At 40.9% G+C, this 26,392-nt stretch overlaps 1 protein-coding gene across 9 annotated transcripts in view; it reads left to right on the top strand.

The window, feature by feature from the left end:
* Positions 1-3,522: 3,522 nt before the first annotated feature.
* The window catches only part of ENOX1 (ecto-NOX disulfide-thiol exchanger 1), a 360,126-nt gene continuing 337,256 nt past the window's right edge, over positions 3,523-26,392 (top strand). For 6 of the 9 annotated variants that reach the window (XM_064504829.1, XM_064504833.1, XM_064504832.1 and 3 more), the window contains exon 1: positions 3,524-3,843. The gene's annotated coding sequence lies outside the window, so the exon portion shown is untranslated. Of the gene's footprint in view, positions 3,844-4,028; positions 4,048-10,996; positions 11,016-26,392 lie in introns of those variants that run through there. The other 3 variants (XM_064504830.1, XM_064504826.1, XM_064504827.1) reach the window with 3 other exon arrangements.

The following is a 26,392-nucleotide window of genomic DNA, read 5'->3' as shown; positions in this document are numbered from 1 at the left end:
CCAGTGTAGATGCTGCTTTTGGTGGCTGGTTTTGCAATGGATTTTAAAGTGAGAAGTGTTATTTGTTTATTGTTCAACTGCCCTCTTTGATATCAAGATACATATCAATACATATTCATACATTTCTTCCTAACGTTCTGCCTGCAGATCAGGCAAAGCTGACCCATGAAGACAGCCACATGCATTTCTCCCAGTAGAAAAAAGACTTTCTCAGTACAAATTCAAGTCTGTTCCTGTGAGCTCAAGCATACCCTCATCTGTAGAAGGGAAAGGTTGAAAAAGAAATAAGCAAAAATGGCCCAGTCCTCTTGCCACCTACAGTCATGGGCAAAACTCCCAAGAGAAAGCCAGAAAGAAGAAAGGGAACCAGGAGAATTTTTAAACACAGAACTTCCCTTTTTATCGTGTTTCTAATCCTATTTTCTTTTCTTCTTTTCTTCTTGCTTTGTTGTTGTTTGTCTCTAGCGTGTACATTCTTGCGGCTTTATAAGGATTCATCTTAAGGGGGAACCTGAAGAGCACATTTTGTCTGCTGACTAATAACCTGAATTTTTTCATCACAGAAGCCAATCAGAGGAGGGAGATTATCGTAGACGGGGTAGTGAGATTTGCATATTAACAGCATGGTTATTGAAGAATAGCTGCCTTGTATTTAGACCACACTGTGCACTCCGATTGGCCAACAGCGGCTGCCAGCCAATGCAGATGAGGGATTCAGAGGTTATATGCTTTTTTTAGTCAGAACCGTACACACTCGTATAAATCAGATAGCGAAACCAGAGTGCAGGATGCCGAGTAAGCGGAGTGAACCTGTTTGGTTATGCCTCTGTAACTGCATAGTATCCATGCCCTCTCATTGGCTCAGACTAGTCTATCTCTGCATAATGTATCATATTGTGTATATTAATGTTTCGGCTTTACAGTTCTGTTTCCATTAGGGGAAGATTGCCTATGAGCCTCTTAGTGGATAAATAAGAATTTACAGCTTTCAAAAAATCTCTTAAAGCTTGCAGGATCTGCAGAAGAAGGAATTACACATGACTATTTCTGAAGCTTTAAAAGGTCCAGAGGGCCTAATTGTGCTCTCAGATATGCCAGTGCAGCTCCTATTGAAGTCTTTGGATATAATGCATGCTTATGAGACAGCTGAAACGAGTCCTCTTTTTAAATTTTAAAAAAGAATCCTTCAGTTGTTAAAAAATTAGACTGTAAAGTCTTTGGGGCCAAGGCAGCAACTTCCCAAGAACTATACAGAATAACAAAGAGAGGTCTTGGCTGCAACCTGGAAATATACAGACCTACAAATAGCAAATACATGCTGCAATGAGCATGCGTTAGTGAAAACCACACAAAGAAGATAATACCTGTTTCTGCAGACTTGTGCATGCACACGGGGGGGGGGGGGGGGGGGGGGGTGTTTGTCCAGAGAGTTGCAGGGAAGGGAAGGAGAGTAAGGGCACAGCCCTAAATGGCCAGAATGAAGTAATCCTTTCAGATGTTTTCATCACATGCAGCCAGATATGTTAAGTCCAATATCAGCAGAGATGCTTTCTTTTACGTCTGTTTTATATCAGCCAAGGCTTGACACACGGTCAAGAGGGCTGTGTTTAAAATGTCTGTTTAGTGTTTGTTGTTGTGTACATGTGTATTTTTCAAGGTACAATTACATTCAGTGTTAGAAAAGAGGGAAATTTAGCACGGATAAAGGCAACAAATTTCAGAGTTACATTCCAACACTGGAGTTTAGTATGTGATTTATTAACTATTACTTCATTTCACAAGCTAGTTTATGCTAAAGGTGAAGAATGTGTGTTGTATGTTAACTTCCGTAGGAGTTTTCTGCTTGCTTTTAAAAGTAGGTGCTTGCTTAGGAATGAACAGGTTTAAGGCTTGTATTTTAGCAGACTAAATAGGTGTGTTTTAGTGTAAGTAATATGAGAGAGGATGCCCAAGTTATGATTATGTCTTACTTTCATCAGAGCTAAATCTAACAGAAATGTCTCCAGCAACTTTTCCTTTATATACAGCTATCACACCTAAAAAGCAAAGAAAGAAAGACTGAAGAACGAAGCAGTTCACATCCACACATCCAGGTGAAGAGCGACTCCTGCTCAGCATGGGTAGTTAACACTTACCTAAAGCAGTGCCTTAATCTCCATGTTTTGTCCTCCACATGGATGTCCTTGTATAATTTGTGTCAGTATTGTTTGTTGTCACTTTTCAAACTGAAGCTGTGACACTAACCCTGCCAGCCAGGGGAAAAAAGCTACACACAGAGGCAACACAAGCCAGTATTGTTTAAATCAGATGAGCTCAGTGGTGTGGAAATTACTTCTCTTGCATAAGTGTGTTTACTGGTAAGCCCAACACGATGGGCTGGTGAGCGTATATAATTAGCCCAATACCTGTGGATGTATTTGAATGCCACTTTGGCAAAAGAAATACTGTGAAAAAGAGAGGCTGGAGATTTTTCTATCAGATCTTCTTTCTACCACTAGAAATCATAGCTGCTGTGTGCAATATTTAATATCTGATGTTAGTTTCCACCTTTCAGCCACAGCCACTTTTCACTTACCAACTAATCGTCGCCTAGAAGTATGCTGAAGCATATTATAAATGGGCATACAAAGGCTTTCTCCAGCACTAAATCACAGCCATCTCTAGAGAGGAAAGGGACTGCTTACAGCAAGCCAGCATGGTAATTTAGGCCAGGAGGAGGAGAGCAGGCTTTTCCCATTCAAAAAGCACAAAGAGTTCAGATTAGCAAACACCTTCTGCTGGAGCTGAGATTCAGCCACAAAAACTGCCCTTAACTCTGCTCAGACAAGGTTTTCCGCAGCATCCGTAGCATCCCTCCGCTTACGGGAGGCACTTGTTGCCACCAGGCCCTTCTGGGCCCTGCACCTTTTCCTGGGCAGAGCTCTCCTTGGCCACCTGCCCCACGGCTTCATTCAGGGAAGGTGAGGTCAAGCACATCCCCCCCATGCCATACCTAGCTCTGTGCGGGATTTTGGGGGATCCTGGGAAGGAGTAAGTGAAGCCCCCAGCCTCTCTGGCAGGGATTTCCCATGGTTTTAAACCACAGCTAATCGGGTGGTGCGAAGCTGTGCAGATAAGATACTTAAGACTACTTCTTGCAGGAAGATCTCTAAAAGAAACACCGATCCTGTGAGACTGGGTACAGCTCCCAAAGCCGAGCAGGGCACTGTAAGCAGGGGCAGTCCGGGTTTGAGCGGGCAAACCGGGGCCAGGGTCCTCCGCGGGGGTGCCCGGGTCCTCCGCGGGTACCCGGAGCGCCCCTGGCTCGTTGCGGCTCCCCCCGCCCCAGCGCCCGCGGCTCTGCGGGGCCCCGCTTACCCCAGCGCCGGCAAGCGGAGCGGGGCGCCTCCTCCCCCGGCAGCGGCTGCGCCGGCGGCCGCGGCCCCCGGGGCGCCCCGCGGCCGCTGCCGCCGCCGGGCTGCGCGCTCCCCGCCCTCCGCGGCGGCACCCATCCGGCCGCGGCCGCCTCCCCCTTCCTCCTCCTCCTCCTCCTCCTCCTCCGGGAGCCTCGCTTCCCCTGCACACCTGCCTTGCCATTTGTCGGCCGCTTTGCTAGGAGGGGAGAATTTTCCCTCGGTCCCTTGCAGCATCCCTCCCCGGCACACGCACACACAGACACACACGGAGGCACCGCGCTGCCTGTGCATCGGCGGCCGCCGCCTCTCCGGCACCCCGCGCCGCCGGCCCCGCGCTCCCCGCCGCCGCGGGGCGTCCTCGGCCCGCTGCAGCAACGCCGGCCCGGGCGCCGCCGGGGAAGGCGGCGGCGGCGGCTCCCGCTGCTCCGCGGCCCGGCACCGGCAGCCGGTAGGTACGGCGGGGGCTGGGGAGGCGCTGCGGGGGCGCGGGGCGGGCAGGGAGGGCGGCGGGAGCGGGGCGATCCCGGGCGCTGCCCCCGGCCCCGCCGCAGCCCCGCCGGCGGCGCCCGGCTCCGGCTCCAGCTCCGGCGCCGCGGGGCCGCGCGCCGCCCCCGCCGCTGCCCGCGGCGCCCCCGGGCACCGGCTCTCCCCGGTGAGTCAGAAAGTTTGCTCTCCTGGGCGCGGGGTTTCTCTTCTTGTTTGGGGTCCGGATGGCTTATTCTTTTTTTTTTTCTTTCTTTTTTCCCCCCTAGCGGGTTCGCTTGCTTATTTATTTATTTATTTATTTATTTATTTATTTATTTATTTATACATTTAATTGCGGCTGCGGCGGCGGCGGGAGGACGGCGCTCCCGCCGGGGAGAGCCCCGCGGCCGCGCCGCCTCCCCCGGGGCACAGGGGCGGGCAGCGCGCCCCGCGCAGCCGGGCTCGGACGCCGGGGTCCCTCCCGCCTGCGCCCCCTGCTCCCCCCGCGGCGGGCGGCGGGGACCGGGGACGTGCTGGGCTCCGCTTCGGCAGCGCGGCCGCGGCAGGTCACCGCCGCTGAGGGCCGGATCCCGGCGCGGCGCGGGGCGGGACTGGTCGCGGGCCGTGTCCATCTCCCGTCCCTTTGATGTGGTCGCCAGAGGTGGCTTTGCCGCTGTGTGGTGGGGATAAAGCTGCCTTGCGTTGCGCTCCTGTCCTCTGATTTTACATGTGCTTTTAGTGAGGACTTCCCGTTTCTGCGAGGAAGGTTAGACTTCCAATAAACCCGTCTTCGGGCAGGAGGGGCAAGAAGCTCTCGGATCCCTCCCGTGAATTGTGTGTTTTCTATGTTGCATGTTACTACTTTTTTTATTATCGGAAGTTCTGCTGTAATGTATCAAAAGCTTTGATGTCTTTTCCAATGTGCCTCATTCATTTTTTCTCAGATTTAGAATGGAATGGTAAAATTCATAGGCTTTAATAAATAAGTTGAGAACACTTTGAAATAGTGCATGTGGTGCATGGTGTGAAATTGTAGATATGCATAAAAGAGTAATAACTACTGCGCAGGTTTTATTTAAAACCTTTTCTGTATGACTGTGTTCATAAGTCTATTCATCTGTCTCTGGCTTTTAAGTACGATTGTTTTTTGCTGTTGGGGTCTCCTTCCGACATGTTGTGGGGATGCCTTCAGAGGCACCCACGTTTATCTGGTTTTAATAGTCTTGTAATCTCTTGCTCCAGAAAGATTTGTCACTGTCAAAATATGTGAAATTTGTTATTGTGGCTTTCTGTTTTAGATCTCTTTTCCTGGTGCTTTTATTTATTTTACACTGAACTGTGTGTGTGAGAGGGGGAGGGGGGAGCGAAGGGAATTGTCTTAGACTTTTCTATCTGTCCTAATGTGCAAAAAATCTTACATAAAGAATTTAGGGCACCAGCATAGCCCTGAGCTGAATTCCAGAAAAATGACTCCAGTTTATTTGTTTGCCTGCACCAGGCATCCTGCAGCATGTGGCATTTACAGAACTCGCAGCGTACAGTAGCTCTCAAGTAGTGAGAGAACATTGTATAGCCTCAGCAGCAAGCATCTCTGACAAGTCAGACAAAACTATAGCTACAATAGCGGAACAATGATACACGTGTCAGCATGTGTATGTACATAAATATCACTAGACTACTTAAGTTAATTTTTCCTTAGGATAGTTTGTCTTCTTTGACCTGGAATATTTGCATTCTTTCCCTTGAATTTTGAGACATTGTTATTGTTTCTCTCTATGTGCATGTGTTTCAGTGTTAGCCTTAATCTCTCTATAGAATATAAAATAATCCGGTAATAGATTTAGAAGACACTATTGCTAGGCAAACCAGGCAATAGATCATGAAATCAGACAATAGTATTTTGTTTCCTAGCAACCCCCTACTGTGAACAGAAAACAAAACGATGGTGGATGCTTCCACATCATGATAGCTGTATATCGAAACCCTGAAGTAGATACAGAACTAATAATTGTGTAGTAAGATTTGCTCCTATTTGTTTCGATTGCTTTGTTAATGTTTTCCTTTTGTGAGGAAGAGATTTACTGGCAGTTGCAATTAAATGGTTAAGATTTGACTCTGCTGCTCTTAGCTCTATAACAGTGCCTATCAGAATGAAGAGGGCATGAAAATAGTAATATCTGTAGAATTTTTGCTAGTAAGGGTGATTTGAAATATCCTGTTTGTATTGCTGGAATATTTTTAAATCTATGCTATTATGGACCCTTGGAAATCTGATTTATGATCTACTGTTAGATACAGTATGCAATCTCTTTTTGGACCTTATCTTGTTAATCAGCTTTTATCTTTGTGTTTTAAAACTAGATTTTTTAGCATGTAGTCAAAAAATCCTTTGTCACTCACGGGAATTGGAAGTGAAACCCAAAGTGCTGCTTTGCCACGCTTACATCCTTGGCACCCAGTTCACCTCTATGAAAGGAAAAGAAGAGCCATCATGGTGCAGCAGGATTGGGTCCTGAGCCATGATGTTTCTAAAAGTGATTTTGATAAAGCAATAATTCCCTGGGTTGGAGTGTCTAAGCATTGAAATGGGATCTCGACACCGGACCGATCCGAGATGCACTCTGTGCACTGCCATCTATCTGAAAAAATCCATTAGTGCAGGTTGTGGATCTAACCCTGTATCTGTACTTACTGCCTGTCGGGTTTCAGCTTTCCAGCAGGTGTTAGTGCTTAGGTGGCTGCTGGAGATACTGAACTGCAGTGGGGAAAGGAGACGAGCAGTCACAGATGAGTAGCTGCATGTGCAGCGTAATAGAGGGGATGCTACGATTTTGCCTCTTTGCCACCTTTCCTTCCTTTGTAATAGAAAGTCGCAAAAAGTTGTTCATGGGAGTTTTACCTCTGTCTTCTGTATCCAGTGGTATTTAGCCATGAATGAAAAACAGTGCTAGTTTTCCTATTGGCTTCACCAGTGAATCTGCAGAAGTGGAGGTGGTTGTTATGTACAAGTTTTTAACACCGAGTGCATCTTGGAAGCTATAAAATTGCAAGGAAGGTTTGCCATGGGGAAGATGGCCAACTTTGATTATGTATGCATTATTAAACAACAGAATTTGTGCTAAGCATGGGAACTGCATTCTGTGAGTGACTTTTGGGGTTCACAGTGTTATTTAAGAGATCCAGTGTGCTGTCATGTACAGTTTATTTATACTGCCTGTAGATATCTTTCTGGCTCATCTCAAGTGCTGAGGTAGGAAAGTGTTACAGCACTTGAACAAAAAAGGTTGAACAGTGAGAGAATATTATAATTCTGATAAATATCAATGAGCAGCTACTTTCTTATGTATTTTGGAAATCATGCATTTTAATACCCTGGTACATGTGGACAGTTTAGCTTAGAATATGTTAATTGATTTTTGGAAGACTTTATGTTTGAGAGGAAGTACTTGCTTTCCAATTTTTCTCCTGTGTCTCATTTTGATGGCAGTCCTCCCAGACCTGGAATCCTGCAGTCAGGTAGTCCACAGATTAAACTTGGTGTGGCTAACTACATGCAGTCCCCACAGGCAGCCTCTGCCTGTGCTTACTAGGCAGCAGAATGAGGGAAGGCAAAGAAAACAAAAGCTACAAACAAATTAAAAGAAGGAGGGGGAGGAAGCTTGTGAACTGTTCTGCACATAAACAACGGAAGACATTTGGAAGTGATTTTTAAGTACTCTCCATGAAACTCCTGTTATGCCAACTGCATTTATTGCTAGTGATGAACGTAAAACCTTACATCTGCTGTCACATAGGTGGAAACTGATGGAAATAGTCATCCCATGACCAAAACCAAAGCCTCGTACCTTCTTTCCCCTTCTTCCCCTTCAAATCCATCTTATTTGGAACACTGAGTTTAGTCTGTTCCATTTAAGGCTATTTGGTATATATGAATTAAGAAATTGACAGCTTTGTTCTCTCCATTTAACTACAAAATGATGGTAGAGGCTAGTGAACTAACAGGGAACGTCCTGCATATCTTATGTGAGATACGTGTGCTGTAGTCCTGTAGATCTGTGTTTTTTCACAGACTTTTTTTTTCTTTTTTTTTAAAGAGAGTACTGCAGTAACAAGAATGTAGAGTTACTTATTGCATGTTTAAATCCTATAGGCTTAATGATTGTTGCACTGTTACATATTTACTTAAGTATTTATTTCCTTTTCTTATTTTAAGAAAGGAACAAATGTGTGATGCCAGTTTTGGACTCTCTTGAAGCTTCATTGTTAAATCCTATAACATAAAAGCACTGAGCTGTCAATTCTTGTCAAATATGGAAAATAAACCATCCAAGTGGTTTACAGAAATGGAACATTTGATTCAGCAAAGCATTGACTTGCATGCCTAACTTTTTTTTTTAAACATATGCTTAAGCTCAACTTTGCTTGCTGAGATCAATGCGATTTAAGCATGTGGTTAAAGTTAGGCATGTAATTAAACACTTTGTTGAATAGGGGCCTCAAGCAAAACCTATAACCTTCAAAACTAACATCATCTTTGCTTCGGAATAAACGGATCTTGAATAGAATTCTTACAGGATAGTAGAGAAAAGGGAACAAACTTGGGTAAAATGCAATCTCGCCTGGGGAGGGGTCTCAAATGTTCCTGATGGGAACTTATTGATGGATAATAGTAGTGCTGGAAAGAATCTAAAATTAATACCCAGCAGGAAGAAATACATGATTTTTACAGTGTGATTTGATTACATAACAGACCAATTTGTCTTTGAGTTGGCAACAAAAAGGTGCAATGTCAGGGAGTAAAGAGGTGGGACTGCCTTTTTACAAGACTCTGCTGTGAACACACCTGAAAACTCTGAATATTGTATCATCAGAAAGTTACTGACAAACTGAATGGAGTTCAAAGAAGAGCAACAAAATATTCAGGGGTGTGAAGGAACTAGCTTGAGGACAAATATTCAGAAATAGATGTATACATAGCCTAGCACTGAACAAGGGGAGATAGATTAACTACATTCGGATAGCTGGAATGTATCACAACAAAAAGATTCAGATTTCTCAGTACAGCACATGAGAGAATACCTAGGAGTAAACGGAGAAATTAAGGAAGTAAAAGCTTAAGGTGAATATTGGGCAAAGACTTCATGATAGAAAGATTACAGTCAAGAGAGGTCTGAGGGCAGTGAAAGCCCTGCTTCTTGGACATTTAAAATGAGTAGCAAGTAATTGATAAATGTACCACAGGGAGAAATTCTGTATTTTGAAGGAGATGGAATACAGGATCTAACAGCCCTTTTTTGTGTGTATATTTTGTTCTAGTTTCAACTGAAAGTTACAGGAGAAACTAGGTCAGATATTGGGCCAACCATCCTTGACTTGATTTTTGTCCAATTGGAGTGTTCATACTTTGGCCAAGCAATTTTTAGTGCCAAGACAGCTGGTTAAAAAATGCTTTTATAAATGCATGACTCGGAACAGGGTCATAATGTGGGCTCAGGTTGAGTCAGTGTTGGGAGGTGTTTCTGGAAAGATCAGCTACAATAGATTTTCTAGTAAACAGCTCTGTTTTTTCATTGGTTTGTTTTTCCTTTTGAAAACGATGAGTATCCCATCATGGTGCAGAGGGCACAGAGATGACAGCTTCTGCAGCATTTTGTTTAATCATATAATGAAGCTTATTGCCATCAGGTGGCAATGATGGATAGTTAGCAGGCGCTACCACTTCCTTTCTGCCCCCCTATCATGATGCCCTGGGCTCATAACAGCTGTCTCCTGTGATCTGGCTGGACTGTGCACAGTGCAAGTCCTGATGGCTACTATCACCCTGGAAAGGGGAGGAGAGAGTGGCTTGTTTTCTCAAAAAGGCCAACAGAGGGGACAGACACACAAGTAACCTTTCCCAGGGTGCAATGATTTAAATGGCTCCCACATCTGTTCAGCCTGAGAGAAAGCTTTTCCAGGTAAGATGCAGGTCTGAGGTATAGCTGGCATTTGTCTTGAGGAGCCCTTGCCTGGAATGATGTTACTACACTAGTGTCTTGTAATTCATCTTACTTTGAAGGAAGTATTCAGAAAAAATGGTTGTGCAGAGTAAAGACTGTTAGACATAGGAGAATGTTTCCCAACAGCCATGGAAATTGCAGAGAAGGAAGTAGATTCCCCTCTCTTGTGCTTAGAGGATACCTGACAGCTGACTGTTTATAAACAAGGCCTATTTTGGTAACCATAAATTAAAAAAAAAAAAATTAAGAATAACCTTTCCATGCATGATAATGATTAAAACAGCCATCTTGCACACCAGTGCCTCACACAAGTTAAAGCTGATCTGGGGAAGAGCTGCTTGATGAGGCTGACCTTTGATTTAACTACCTGATGGTGCAAGAAAGGGGTGTGTTGAAGCTGTCACTTAGAGTAAGTCTCTAGGTTTTCTGTGTGAAGCATAAGGTTTAATCTGCCTGTAATTGAAAGTCAATACCCTCCCGATACCCCCCAAGTGACCACTTAAATCCTCTGACATATAAGCCAGGTTTTGCTGGAGTTTGTCTCTAGGCTTGGTTGATGGTGTTGGTGATGGAGGTTGGAGAGGAGGCTGAGTGAGACTGGAGGAAGGTTTTCTTAGGCAGAATGTAAGGGTTAAGACTGAATTTGCATTGCTGATGTAAGAGGCACAATTTTTTTTTTTTATGGGTGGACCTCAGAAAAGATCTAAGGTGAGTAAAAAGAACCCGTACAATTGAGTGGATATATCTAGGTCCTTGCTAGTAATGAAATAGGGTAGACTGGTTTACATAAGATTACTTGTGTATGTTAATAATGCTTTTCTGTGATCAGGTTTATTGGATGGAATCCTTTCGGCTGAAAAGAACTGTGTAAATGTAAAATTATTATTCTGTCTGCCGTCTTTCCAAGGAGAAATTAGGTCGACAACAATCTTAATTACAATTTGTTTCTGTTAATAGGTCTTTATTTTTAGAGTTGAGTTAAATGAGACTTTAATTCTTTTTTTTTTTTTTTTTTTTTTTTTTTTTTTTTTTTTATGCAGATACTTTTAACCTGGTGTTATCATTTAGGATGTTGGGTTTGGTATGCTACATCTCATCAACTCATGATGAAGAACAGTTTCCCCAAGACCGAAGTGGATAACAAACAGCTATTTTGGTATGACAGGCTGGCTTCATGAGATTTTTAAAGAGGGCTGTGCCCTACACACAATATAAAAATGCTTCAGGATATAACAACCGTGCCTGGGTTAGAGCGTGTTGAGGGTTTAACAGTGTTCTACGACTCTCTTTAGACTTACCCATACCTGCTAGGAAGCATTTTGACAGGGAAGTGAAGAAGAAATGAAATAGAAGTAGCTGATAAAGCCATGGGGTGAATTTAAGGATGTAGAATGCAATAACCTGAATGAGAGCACACTTTTAGAAAGGATGCTGATATTCATGCCCTTATAAAAAGAGCCAGGAAGGCTTTCAGTGATGACAAATAACTTTGTTTCATCTGAAAGTATCAGATTGCTTCTAATATTTTGCTGGTCTGACATTCTGGGAAACAGTGTTATACCCTGATTTAGTGGCTCCTCTGCATACAGAATAAGAACTTGCTACTGCTACCAAGTGAAGCAGTTTCCTCTCATTCTCCAGTAGTAGAGGCCTGTGCTTTGGTGGCAAAAATACTTAGATAAATCTATTCTGATGACTTATGATGGATGTTGGCATTACTTCAACACTGACTCAGAAGAAAGAGTTGCATTTACTGAATAAGTGATCTGCTTAGTTTATTGAGGGTTTTCCTTGGACGCGTGACCCTGCTTAGTGGTGAAATCTGATGAGGTCACAGCCCGCGGTAGTATGGTTATAGATGCATCAAAAAAGCATATGTTTATAGTCCTCTGCTGACAGTTAAGGATGACAGGCACCTGGATGTGAACAAGCACTCTGTGCAGATTTACTAGCTGTAAAGGGGCAGTCTATTCATGCTCACTCGTGCCTCTTCTGCAGACGCACATCTGGCTTCCACAGAGTATAAACAGAGGTATTGGACTTACAGGACATGGAAAATGAGTTTGATTTAGAATCTTCTTTGTGTTGTCTTTCTGTCAGTTGGCATAAAATGAGTGTCTCTTAAGTTAATTTCTCCCTAGCAGATAAAGGGGTCCTTGGCCAGTTTTTGGTTGGAGATTACGCATATCTTAACAGTGAGAGGAAATATTGTTTATGCTGATACCTTTTGGGGGGGGAGGGGAGGGTGATGCAATCCCCACCTTTTATATGAACAAGGTAACAATTGCCTTTTTTCCACCGACAGCCAGTGAGAGCACTCACATTTTCAGCTCCTACAGGAAACTGGGCTAAACTTGAGCTGATACACTCCAGGTGAAAGGCTTGGTGTACTGTTGCCAATCTACTTAGCTATCCAGTTTCTTGCTAATTCTGTAAACAAGGTTAATAATGTTACACAAAACATGTGAAACCAGGTGCAGTGCGTGCGTAATTAGTTGGGGTTTGCAGTTTTATTTTCCAAGGTACATTTGTTTAACTTTCGTATCATTTTGCAGGACATACATAATGTGTGCTTTATATTGTTTCCTTTGCAAAATAGAAGAAGGGTCTAATTTCAGTCTGGGAAGGAAACTATTAACTTTTTTTTTAAGTAAAAGGGAAAGGCTGAAAAATTGGAATTTCTTTTTATGTTCCTCAGAAATATTAAGACAGATTATATAACTCCATAAAGTCTCCAGGGAAAGGGAAAGAACACTCACTGATAACAAAAGAATGGAGTAACTGCTTAATGTAATCTATTCTTCTTGGATAGTGAGGAGAAGGAGCTGAGCGGCGTGCTGCACAGCCAGGCTTTGTGGGTTAGAATTTGGAAGTAGGCAGCACATTTGGCGGTACATTTCTTTTAATAAGAACAGCTTGTCAGTCTTGTGTTGAAGTTTACCTTTTCCTAATAATGAGGTTGATTCTGTTTGCTGCTGTATACTACAAATAAAACAGACCTGATAAGAGTAATAATGTTTAGGCTGATCTTGCCCAAGAATGGAGGGAGTAGTGTAAACTGAGTGAGTTGACCCACTGCAATCAAAGAATATTCTGTATCTAAAGTATAAATGTTGCAAAAGTAACTGGACAGAACAGACTCATGGTCATCTTGAAATCATGCAGAAAATCCATTTATTTTGATTCTTCAGTGTCAAATGGGCTGCCAGATGAAACTGAAAACTGAAGTGAAAGAGCAGAACATCAAGTTTGATAATCCTGAAGATGAGATGCTTTGACAGCCCTGTCACAGAAATATAGCTGTGATGATCACTAAAGTCACTGCTCTTGTTGTTTCAGTGGCTCCTCAACATGAGCTTCATTCAAGAGAAATCACAGTTTTTCTTTGTTGTTAGGGAGCACAGAGAGCAGTAGCTGCTCATGTCTTAAACACTAGGAAAATAAAGACTTAAAACTTGGTAAGAAACTTCCTTCTGTGCTAAAACTGCAATCAAGCATAACACAAAATAAGCAACGTATGTTGAGGTGCAAACCTTTGTATATTGCCTTCTTAAAGAGATTTACATTCACTGGTTCACTTTTAAATGGATAAGGGAAAAGGGGAAATGCAGAACTAAAAAACAACCCCTAAAATAAACAGCACTTGTATTAATACAACGTGTTTCACTGAACATGAGAAATGTTCAGAGAATGGCTATAAGCATCCATGCAAGGAAAAAATGCAGACCTTTGTAATGCTATCAGTCATGTCTCTAAGGGATACCATGGAATACCTGTATGACAAGGAGGTCTCTGTAAGTGCCTGAAGAGCAAGAGTAGCAGCAATAAAAACAAAATAAAATGAGAACTTCTGAAGTAGGTTTGTCCCAATGCTGAGTGTTCATTCTCTGTGAGAAAGAACAGTCACCAGCTGCATGATTAGGTGATGCCTGAAAAAAGTAAAATTTGTGCTCCATTCCTTCCATTACTCTGAGGTTGTCCTCTGAGGAAGATCTTGTCTTTATTTTTGCATCTAATTTGTGGTCCTCAATAATGCAAGTGTATTTAAAGTGAAATTGAACATGACTTTCATATGAATCTTATACAACAAGAAATTCCCCTGAGAATAACTAATCTTAAGAAAGCAACTAAAGATGGTTTCAGAGGGATTTTTACCAACTATAGCCTGATGACAGTCTAGTTTAGAGGAAGAAAATTTCCACTTAACTTGCAAGCAAATAGCACTAAATATTTGAGAAAAATATTAAAGGATGCTCCAGAAGCTATAGAAACTGAACCACAATATTAATGCATTGGATGAAGGCTGAGAAGTGGAAGAAGCCTCGCATATGAGTGGGAAATCTGCTTCCTATGTCCACAATGAGTAGAGGAAAAGTAATAGGTTGAATATGTTGCAAGAAAAAAAAATTATAGTGGTAAGGATGTAGAGAGGTACTGGGATGGACTGTGTGAATATTGTGGATTTCTTAGCAGTTGAGATTTTCAAGAACATGGTAGATGTAACTGTGTCATTCTTAAAGAATGTAACTGATCCTCTCTTGTAGTCATTTCCAGCTCTATTTGTCGGTGATTCTCACCAAGCCTTCCAGTGAGTGGGATAAAAAGAAATGGGACAGTCAGAACGAAGGCAGTCTTACAACTTAAACTGAAATTGAGATTCTTACAGTCTGTCATCCCTCTTTGTACCAGAATAATGGAAAACTGTAGCAGTGAAGTTATAGGAGGCACTGGCCGTTGAACATGGTTATATTCCAAGTTTGAAAGTATCTTCTTCCCAGCCCAATGTTCAACATTTCGCCTTGTTGTACCATTATGCTTGAAACATTTTAACAAGTTCACTTGTCTGTGCATGGTCCCTTGCTAACACAGCTTCAGGTTCAGCCCTGGCTGGCCTGTAAGCATCATGAAGCCTAGGTACAGAGAAACCGAATCTATCCTCAGAAGGCTTATATAGATGTATCCCAAGTTGTTAAAGAACAGCTAAAATAGACTAAAAGAATGGTAGACTACACTATTTATAGACTTATAACTCAATTATGGCATTTTTGTGTTTTTACTTAGAGTTGCATGCTTTCAGTTTCAGATGATATTGGAGGGATAATCATGTTACAAAATGAATTCAGTAGCGCGTGGCTTGTGTGTCACTTAATAAAACTTTTATGGAGCTTAACTTCAAGGTTTTCCAGTGGCTATTTTATGTTGGAGGAAGAAAGTTGCATGTGTTCTGGAAAGCATGTAGGGAAAAGACTGAGTAATGGATCCCAGTTCAAGTCTCCTGACTTTCACTTCAAAGTTAGTAACAAAACTTGCCTGTAGACCAAAAAAAAGCAGGAGAATATGTTAGAAGTACCAGAATAAGCAGAGCCTTTTGGCAGAGAGTTTTGAGCTCTCCTAGGAAACAAATTGGTTCCTGTGCATTCTGTATTGATGGAGATTGTGTCCTTTTTATGTGAGTAGTAAGTCAAATGTTCTTTTAGAATTAAGATCTACAGGGCCAGATTCTGATACTCAGTGGTTTGTCTTGAGTAATTCAAACTGCAGAGGTATTCATGAATTATAGTACAATAACAGATTACAGTCTGATTCTTATTCCTTAGGATTTTAGTATGGTTATAAAAGGAATATTCATCTTCAATTTCTAAATGTCTAGCAAGTTACCCGATTAATCCAATGTTGTCTTCATTCTGGAGGAGGCTTCTTAAATTGAACTGCATTTTCAAATGCCATACAGGCAGGCTCATGTGGTGGTAACATTAGCTAATGATACAGTTTTCCAGATATACAGTTCTATCATTAACTAGAATTACAGTGTAACTCCAGTTGTTTTCAGTAGAGAAAGACGACATTGTGGAAAGAAAGAAAGCACGCTATTTTGCAATCACTATGCAATTAACTCATATAACCTCTGTGCTTGTCATGCTTTGTATAAGATCCAGGGTGACTGACTATAGGTCACTTACATGAGAACAAAAACCCTGAGGCTGAGAGGCAGTTTATTAGGATAATACTGTGGTGTGAAGGTCAGCTGTCACAGTAGTTGCTGTTCACAGTGTGTCTGTGGAGTGTCCAGCTTGCAGTAAATAAGAGTTGCCTGATGTGGACTGCTTTGAGTTCTGAAGGAGAGAAAGAATGACCAGATAAGTGGTGGTGGTGTGAGCACTGGAGCCAGCCTCACCTTGTTTTCTGCAGATTCTGCTTCAGTGGTAGTTCCTCTGTGGATTTGCTGAAGAAGGTTACCTTTCAAACCATGGGATGTTAGTCATTCCCCCTGCCCTCTATTCAGTGACTTATTTTCATGAAAATGTAAGGACTCTGCCCTCTGTCAAATTTGGCTGATGCTGATCAAAGATGCCCCCGTTTTTGGGAGAGAATGGATGGGAAACAGATGAAGCCGTCATGGATGCTCTGGTCTTAGGAAGCAGGGCTTAACAAATCTGTTTCTTAGGCATTTCTCCTGTTCAGCTAGACTAGAAAAATTGAATTGAATTCTTTCGTCCATATCAAGAAGTACAAAGTATGTAGTCACTTGCTGGTACCTCTATGTATTTGTCACTGGGAAGGCCACAGCAATGTGCCATGGATCTGTGAAAGATGTACGTATAATCTGTTTAAAACAAAATGTACTTCTTGCTTTTTTACCATTAAAGCAGAACAAAGCTGCTATGGCTTGTAGACCACTTGTCATCATACACACTCTAAGGGCGACAAGTCTGGTGTCTTACTACTGGCTATAGTAATATAGAGGCAAGTTCTTCCAGTGTCTCTTTAAACATTTTCTGTGGAAAATGTTTCTCCTAAAAGCCGTAGTAACTATGTAGTTAAATTTGAAAGCATCTCTTATTTCAGCCTTTTAAAGAACACCACAGTTTTCTGTCAAAAGAATAAAGAAAACTCCAAGTTTAAGATTTAGCTTTGCGAACGCCTCCCATTTCTTCAAGCATTCATAGGGAAATGCACCATTAATGGTGAGATTACCTGGCCACCTTAGCAGCCTAGAAGAGGTCCAAAATCTAGCAATAGTCAATTCACAAGAGAATTTCTACTACCTATTGTTAATATTCATTTTATTCTAATAAACAATCTGAGAATATGCTTTTCAGTTTCTCTCTTCTTTCTTTGTATGAGCTGCAATGACTGTTTTATTGAAATGGCAGAATATTCATTGGGGAAAAGTGGAACCCAAAGCCTCTTTCTTCCCAAATCTCTTCTGAAATCTTTAGAAAATCCACTTTAAATTTATTTCATAGCATTTCCTTTGCTAATTGCTAACAGCCCAAAATTTTTCTCTGATAAATTAGTTGTTGACAGCTGATAGAAGACTTATTAGTACTTTATAACCTTATAAATGGTTTGATAACGCTGCTTAATGAGACAACTTCTGATTTCAGGTGCACGTTGGCAGTAGTATGTGCTGCTGTGTGGAGTACTGTGACAGTTTTTGCACCTCCTATTCTCTTACCTAGTAAAGACCAGGCATCCTAAAAAATCCAGAGCTGATGTTATGGTATGCATTGTCTCAGGTGTTTAAGTGTGGAAAATCAGTCAGGCATTGCTTGAGCTCAGTCTTATTCCTATGGGAGTTCAGAAGTACTAGCAAAAAGTCCCAGTACTTGACAGAGATGGGACTGAACCCTGAGCTGTCAACATTGAATGAAGCTTCCTCAGACAGTGAAACAAATTGCATCTGTGTCCTGTTCAGCACTGCTTTCTAGTGTAATTTGGAAGGGAGGAGGGGAAAGGAGAGGAGGAATGTAGAGGGTTTTTTTCTGTATGTCTTTCTCCCTAGTCCTTCCTCTTTGTCTTCTCTCCTTTTATTTTTGTTGTTTAACCCTTCTTTTTCCTGCTCTTTTTGTCTGTTTCTGTCCCATGTCTTTCATTTTTTTGTATTTGATACTTGCTGTTTCCTTTTAATGCACCATCCTCTATACTATCTTTTTCTTTGCTCCTTTCATCCTTTCTATTTATTTTTCCCTCTCTCTTATAATATAAGGCTTTGTCAGAAATATCCTAATTAATTTACAGGGATTGTAGAACCTATTTTTTGTTACCATTTTTCTTTAATTTTACATTTGAAGCTTACTGTAAGTGTCTTTGCTCTGAAATACTATTTCATCAACTCTAACTTTTTTGTGTTCTGTGTGAGTGACAGAAATGTGCATACATTATATGAAGTAAGGATGGATAATACATGAAGCCCAGCTGTGCTGTATGGCCACACTTCATTTCTTAGTGTTCTGAGACACAGAAACTTGAACCTCTTCTTGGTAGACTGTCACATCACCTGAGTTTCTTGCTCTCAAAAATAAATTTCTAATAATCTCTGTTTTGCACCTTTTATTGTTTGAGGCCAGTAGTGTAACAAGCTGCCTACATCAGAATGGTAATTTTGGCCAGTTGTCAGAATTTTCTTGTGGTTTGCTCAAAAAAAGATGCTTGCTTTTGCATACAATTGCTTACTTTGAGGCAATTGTTCAAAAAAAAAAAAAAGGTACTATACACTATCTTTAATTAGCTTCTATGTGGGTAAGTAAATTTGAGAAATGTGGTTATCTATCATTAAGGTCAATGGTCTTAAATGTTCAAAAAAAACTCATGTCTTTCGTTTCAAAATTTCAGTATGAAATAGGTAGTACTATTAGAAAGCTAAATGAGTGGTGAGTCAAAGTAATTAAGGGAAAGTAAATAATCTCTAAGGTTCTCATTCCCCATGAAACTAATTTCATATCTTATCCTTCATGTATTTAAAAATAGTTCCCTGCTAATTCAAGATGCTTGTGTACTATGTATGTGAAGAGCACTTCAGCTCTATTGAAAGGATGGCAGATCAGGGAGTTATTTTCGATGGCCTTTTTTTTAGAGAGCGAAGGAGGAAGAGAGAGAGAGAAGGGGGGGAGAGAGAGAGAGAGACTGTCTCATTTGGGCAAAGTAAGTGAACAAGTCTTGTAAAAACAGCCTGATGTGCATGCAAGACAGCAGGTGAGCAGCCAATAATCTTGTGATAGTTTATGACTAGAACCCTTTGTTTTTATCCTGAAAGGCCCACGGGAAGTGGTACTTTCTCTGCAAATGTGTGTTTTTTGTTTTTTTTTGTGTTTTTTTCCCCCCTCTCCAGTCTAGTAAGCCATTAACTATTCTGCCATATATGCTTTCTTTTTACCTGTTTTACCTCCAAGAGATCTGTTTCTTGTCAGTGGCTCTGCTACTTGGCATACAGATTAATTTTGTTTTCTTCTTATTCTTAAACTAATAAAATATACTCCGGAAGATGGATGGAATGCATTAGAGTGGCTAAACTGCTGTGGAGCTGCAGGTCTGCCCCGAACAGTACTAACACGAGTCTGATGGTGGTCTGATGGGAGTGTTACAAGATTGCACTGTCAACTCCATCAATATCTTGAGTAGTTGTCTTAAGAGAACTAATATATGTTCGTGATATGTCTCCAGGTCTCAGCACAGAAGAAAATAAATCTCAAATTTATTTATTTATTTCCGTGCACATCCTGCCCTTTAACTCCTGACGTTTTCTGTTGCCCAAAGAGGGCTGCAGGCATAATGCATATGTAGATTTCTTCCTCTTGCCCATGGAGGTGCCTGTCATGAAGTGAGGAAATTAGGGCTGAAATAGCAAAGGGGATGCAGTGGTTCATACGTACAATGTGCATCAAGCATTGTACTTTGCTGAAATTTGTGGGAGGATTGCAGAGTCTCACTCTGAACATGTACTATAGGTCCCTTAATTAGAAGCCTACATGTATATGTAGTCAGTGCAGCCCCTCGGGCTTTGCGTTGCCTGATGGAGGTCTCTGAATGTCTCTGCTGAGCATACAGGAACCCTACAGTTGAATGTTTAAATCACAGCAAAGTTAGATGTCTAAAGTAGATAGTGTGGATATATTGTCACTGCTTTGGATGAGGATGCCACATGTTACTTATTAAAAAGGAGTCATGCTGCCCGGTTTGATATTGCATTTTGAGGAACTGAAGGGTTTTTTTTATTGTTTATTTGCTTTTGTTTTCTTTTTTTCCAGATCTGCAGCCTTTCCAGACAAGCTGGTAAAGCTATTCCTTTTATTCAGGTTAACGGAGGCTTTTGGCTTATTAATTGAAGGTCTTCATGCTAGTTTAGAAGGGTTGGAACTCAGGGTTTATGTCCTGCTGTCATCCTCACGCTCTCTGAAAGCACTGAGGAGTTCTCTGCAGAAAAAGTCAATGCTTGGCCAGACCCCTGCAGATCTGGTGAAAGAAAAAACCCTAGTATTCTTGAGAGCAGGGTAAACCTATCCAATATAAAGGGAATTCTGTAACCTGTTATCTGTAGCAGGAAAGCTGCTTTTTATTAATTGATCAAACAAAATGTTGAAAATAATTGGAAAAATGACTTGAGGGAGGGAAAAGCAGAGTTAAGGAATATTAGTAGGAGGCTGACATTGTGAAATCAAACTATTCTTAAAGCTTTCATATGCTCTACATAGCATACAGAAAAAAACTTTCCCTTTTTTCTCTCCTGAGAGAAGCTATGATTTTATCTCAGTAATTGAAAATAATCTCTGAATTTTCTCCTTAACTAAACTTATGTGAACCCCTTTTAAGTCGGGTGTTATCTTTCAGTGAATTTCTCAATAAATGTTGCTGCCTGCACTTGGATGGCATGATCCTCTATAGCGAATCATGTTGCACATATTCTGTTCATGACTCAAAGCAGAGCATTTCTTGCCTAATTATGGTGGCATTTGGCAGTGGTGCTGTAGCGAAAGGTGTTTGTTGGTGTTTCTATTATAAATTATGTTTATGGAGTACTTGAATGGCTTAATTCATGCCAGGCAGAAGTTTGACCAGCTATTTTCTGATGCATTTTTTTCTTCATTAAAATTCCATAAGTGGAGAAAACAGTTTTGAAGTCTGGATTTTTGTTGTTGTTGTTGTTGTTAATATAAAAAATGCCCTGCCTTTCTTTCATTTCACGACTTGCTCTGTTGTATAACATGCATGATTACTGAGTTTTGTGCCTTGCATCACTCCCAACACTTTGGGTTCCTCAAAGGAAGCTGAAAAGGGGGAAGGGAAACACAAAAACATATGGAATTGTCTACATTGAGCAATCTGTGTGCAGTGTTGTCTGTGGGCAAAGATGAATTTCAGTATTCTCAGTTACTGCAACTGGACGATATTAATTTATGGACTTCTCACTTACTAGGGATGTTGCCAGCTGAATTCCTCACAGTTTCACTAACGCTGAGCAATCCCTCTAGACGTCACTCAATAGTCATATCTGTCACGGTTGCATTAATGCACATAAACTATTCTGTCATTTCCTACTGTATAATAACTAATACTAAATCCAGTTGTATTTATTTCAAATTTTTGGAAAAGATGAAAAAATCCAAATGAATTAAACTGGACCATGCTGCTAAGCAGTTACCTTAATATACATATATATAAAAAAAAAAAAGCACAGTGAGTTTTGTGGAGTTACTGGTAGAGGTGGATTTTTGGAAGGGGGTCCTACTCAGAGTTCTCTTTCATAGGCAAAGGGCCGTATTTGAAACCTATTGAACTTAATAGTGAGTTTTCCAAGTGACCTTCCAATGTCTGTCTAAGGCTGTAGATGCCCCAAGTTGGTAATGTTGAGAGGTGTAATTGGTCCTATAAATCTAGGTGGGTCATTAATTCTAAATTCCTCTAATGTTAAGACCAGGATGCGCATTACTGAAGCAGAGTGACAAGCATAGTAGGAAGATTTATGCAAGCATTGTCTTGCTTTGCTTTGCATGGTAGTATAAATTATTTGTAGTTTTGGCTTGGAAGCTTACTTTATACCTTAACATCAATTAACATGTTAATCACCTCTGTGTTTCTGGGAATTTATAAATACATATTTTTTTGTTTGGCTGGGTTTTTTTGCGTGATATCACTTGGGCTTCTGGGGGTATTAGAACATAACTTGAAAACTCTCTATAAGATGGATATAAAAGTCTGTCTCCAATCATTTAATTTTTTTTGTTTTTTAAAAAAAGGTTTTCAAAACATTATTGCCACTAACGACAGCTCAAATTTTAAAACACGCACATGTGCATGTTTTTGTTTGGTCCAGGCAGACAGGATCCTGAAGTGCACAGAGTCTGTAGTTCTTGCACAGCTGTACCCCAAGTGGGGATGCCTGATTCAGGGAATGCCATGAATCCACCAGCTCTACATGTGCCCAGTTAGGACTGCTAACTAATATAAGTCTTATTGTTATTTGCCATGAAGAGAAAGACTTTTCAGTGCATTCCCTGAAAAAAAATGTTTGGTTTTGACTTGATGAGAACTTGTATCTTGCTTCCCGCAACAGGAAATTACTGTAATGTGTCCTCGTTTCACGGTTTGGGGTGGAGGTAGTTGTCGCTATGAAAGAGCATAAGCAAGACATCAAAAACAAGCCAATGCCTACCATACATCATTTGACCACCAGTCATGTTCCCAATCCATCTTAAAGTCCCCTTTGTATTTTCCTGTGGAATAAATTTTACTCTCCTTTGCTTCAATCCCCTTCAAGGATTGTTCATACGGATGGTCTTTGCAGTGTACCCCCAAGGCCAAAAAATATGAATATATCCCAGCACTGGCAGAACACTGTGAGCAAACAGATGAGATCAGCAGGGCAAAAAAAAAAAAAAAAAAAAAAAAAAAAAAAAACTGCACGAAGAATAAGAAATCAGACTTTTAAAAACTGAAACAGGCCATTTGTGTGAGCAGTCTTGAGTATCGGTATTTTTATGTAATTCGAGGTGGAAAGGGAAATGTTTGGAATACCGTAGTATTCTGCTATAATAACACATTCAGCCTTCTGAAACATGTGTCTGTCATTATATCTGCCTCCAGTTATAACTGAAAAGATAAATTATAAAAGCTTATTGCTTAGTCTGTGGCCTTTCTGTGCAAAGGTGTGTACTGACTTACCAATTTTGAGAGACTTTGTTAGGGTCTATCCCTACAAATGTTTGTCAGGCACTTAGAAGCAATGGGGGCTCAGGTGGAAGGAAAAGAAAAGACAGAGTTTGTATGTGTGTGTTTTCCTCTGTTCTTCAGGCAAGCAATTCAGTTTCAGTTTGACGTGTAATTCTTTGGCTTAGCAGTGACTTTGACTGCAGCTGTATCTATTTTTTGTCCAGTGAATGCCATCAAGCCTTCTACTGTATTTGAAATAGTTCCATAATTTCTTAAATTTACTGTAATCTTGTGTTTTGCCTATAACGATATTTTTATCTCTTAGTATTGATGGACAAAATAAGAACTGAAGTATACAACCTGCGTAAGTTGGAGCCTGGCCTGAGGGCAGTGTAAAGGGGATGTAAACGAGGTTAACTGATCAGTTGTGAATTTTCATTGCAGGGAGCTTTATATGTGCTTTGACTATCCTCTAGGACAAGACAAATAGGTTGGGACCCGGCTTAGGAACAAAGATGTAGTGAGAGCTTCTCAGCAATAGGTGAACTGTCAGAATAGTCTCTGTGAAAAGTGGTCAAAGTCAGAATAGCTGTGAAGCTGCTCTAAGCTAAGCCTGTGCTCCTAGCAAAAGACAGGTGTGGGGTGATTGCAAAAGTTTAATCATAGCTTAACCAAAGACTGGTCTTTGAGGAGCACTCAGCCAGTCTAAGGGTCACATCAAAGATGTCCAAACAAAAGGTCCCAAGATATTCACTCTATGTATCCAACCAGGGCAGATATATAGTTTTCTAGATGGGTGATGCTTAATGGCAGAAGAAACTGCATCACACGACATTTCTCTGTGTGAGTCGGGATACAGTCTCAGGATCTAGAATATGCAGGATTCTCCTTGCAAAGAAGCTTGCCTGGGGATACTGAAGCTGTCTTTGTTTAGCTTTGCCTATTTAATTTGTGAAGCCTTGTTTGATGTTTTAGTTTTTACTTATGTTGCAGGACTTACAAACAAACAAAAGGACAGTATGAGAAACAAACATGGTGGTGCTGGAGTTGGATTTGGAAAATGTTTTTGCTTTTTCCACCTCTGAGCCTCCATTTCAGAGATAATATCATCAGGATAAGAACATCTGCAGGATCAACACCCTCCTTTGGGTGTTCGTTACAGTGGCAGAAAATGGATGTATAGTGAGATTTCATTTCTATGTGCTGTATGTGGTGTCATTCTGCTAAATGATATGAATGGGAGAATTATACTGGTGCATGTCCATTACGATCCTTCTCTCTGAAAAGGTTGCTGATAATTGCTGTTTATCATTTTGGAGAAGATTTCTTCATCTGATGTATTCATTTTCCATACATCTGTGTCCAGGGGGCTTAAAAGTGACAACAAAAAGAGTACACTAGAAAATAACTGCTTGAACAAAAACAATCTTCCGTGGTTTAAGTGATGGGAGGAAAGAAGAGGGAAAGTTCTCTTTTGTTACGTTTTTCCCAACTTCAACTCTTCAGTGGCTTCCCCAAAACCTCCCTTTCCGTCCCCTCCCACCAGCCCCATCCAGGTTATGGGCAACAGAAACTTTCACGTAGGGAACTTCCTTAGGCTGAGGAAAGCTCAGTAGAATTCCTAAGAGTTTTCCAGTCCAAGTATTTTCCTCTGTGTTCACTAGAGTATTTTTTTTTATCTGTTTAGTGTTTTTGTTGTCATTTGTCAGGGTGTTTTGACTGAATCTTCAATATTATTTACACTGAAAATGATGGTCTTCCTTTTTACAGGCTCTTAGGGAAAACACATCTGAGGGGGAGAAAACAAAAGTGTAGCCTGCATCTTAAGACTGTTGCTATATTGTGATAAGAGCATCATTCCAGCTAGGTTTGGATTTCCAGGCTTGTTTGCCTGTGCAAACTTGTATGCCTTAAACATATGATGGATGATCATTGTGCTTCAGCACAGGGAAACTTCTTCCCAGATAGAAGTGTGGATCTTACTGTGGCATCTGACACATTTCAGGCCAGCTCAAAGGAAGAGGTTACCAAAAAAAAAAAAAACCCTCTCTCATAAAAAACAGATTATTTGGCATAACAGGATAAATTTGTATGTCATCATACTTCTGTAAAATGCCATGGACATTGTATGGGGGAAATTTGAAGATGGAATTGGGTCTCCTAAGTTTTTGGTCTTGAGAAGAACTGAAGGAAAGACAGCTCTGTCTGTTTTTCAAAGTTAGGCCAAAACTACTGAATGCTGGGTTAGGCAGAATCTTTTTCCATATAGAGAAGCAGGAGATCTGTTGATGTAATTACGAAATCACTCTTACTTTTTTACTTAAGTTCTGCATTTATTTGGCCATAAACTGTTCAAGGCACTTTCATCTTCATTAACCTGTAGAAAAAAACAAGAATGAATCTCTTCTGAGATTCAAGTGAGAGTTTATGATGCTAGATGATCACCCTTTGGTCGATATAATTGTACGCCAAGAACACAAACTTTTTTTTTTTTTTTTTTTTTTTTTTTTTTTTTTGGAGTTACAGATTTCTGGATTTGCTGGTGGACTTGCTTGATTTTTGAAAAGCTCCTTCAGCAAGGAGTAAGAATTGGTTTGGAAACTGTTGTGAGGATTTATGGAATATCAGCTTGCAGTTTATGAATTCTGGTTTTGTCTCTTTATCATGGGATGCCTCAGGAGATATGCTGTTGAGATTCAGAGCAGAAATGATAGATGACCATTAGCCTTTATGGCGCCCACTGAAGTGGGAACAACTGGTGCTGGAGTCTTAGGAAAAGAAGCTTCAGCCAAGTTAATCTGCAGGGAAAGCAGTGGGAACACTTGGTATTTTTCCAAAAGTAGAACAAAGAAAGTTTATAAATAAGATCTTGAGGGACTTGCTGAGCTACAGGAAGCTTGGCTGACTTTTGTAGCAAAGAAGCTTGCTTTGCTTAACTGTCCAGCCGAGGAGGAAAGAAATTCTTTATGAGTGTGATAGGGCAGCATGATATGATTCAGTGGAAGAACTGTTTGTGAGAGACAAGGATCCCAGATTCATCACAAGATTCTGTTTTTTGTCAGATACACTCCGGCAAAGGGAAGCAGAGAAGTACATGTCTAAGTAAGGTAAAGATGGTGTGTTCTCAACTGTAAATCCAGAGTGCCTATAAGAGCAGAGCCCTGGGAAAGCTATGATTAAACTAGCACAGGATCTTTAGTATCAGCTAAAGTAGTATCTTTAGGATCTCATCCCTGGATCAGACTTCTGTGAAGAGATAATGGACAGAAGTATCATTCCCAGAATATGTGCCATATAGGCCAGGTAAATAGCAAGCACTGTAGCTTTTGTATACCAAAGGGTGCTTAAGGACACTCTGGCTGAATGTGTTGGGACCTGAATGCCATCAACTTAATCAGTGTTCAGATGGGGAACTCTGCTAGAGCTTTCTGAAAATGTGTGAAAATACACTGTTCAATTCAGATCAGTTCTCTTAGGCAAAGGTAAGGAATTTTACTGCAACTTCTGTCTTTAATGACACAGAATAGGAATTTATGCTCATGTTACCTGTTTCTGAATACCTGGTTCACTAAGTATTAGAATAAGCACTCACCTTATAGGCAACCT

This window comes from Dromaius novaehollandiae, chromosome 1, assembly GCF_036370855.1.
Source record: "Dromaius novaehollandiae isolate bDroNov1 chromosome 1, bDroNov1.hap1, whole genome shotgun sequence".
NCBI lineage: Eukaryota > Metazoa > Chordata > Aves > Casuariiformes > Dromaiidae > Dromaius > Dromaius novaehollandiae.
Note: the sequence above shows the minus strand (reverse complement) of the source record. Positions and strands in the feature narration are given on the sequence as shown.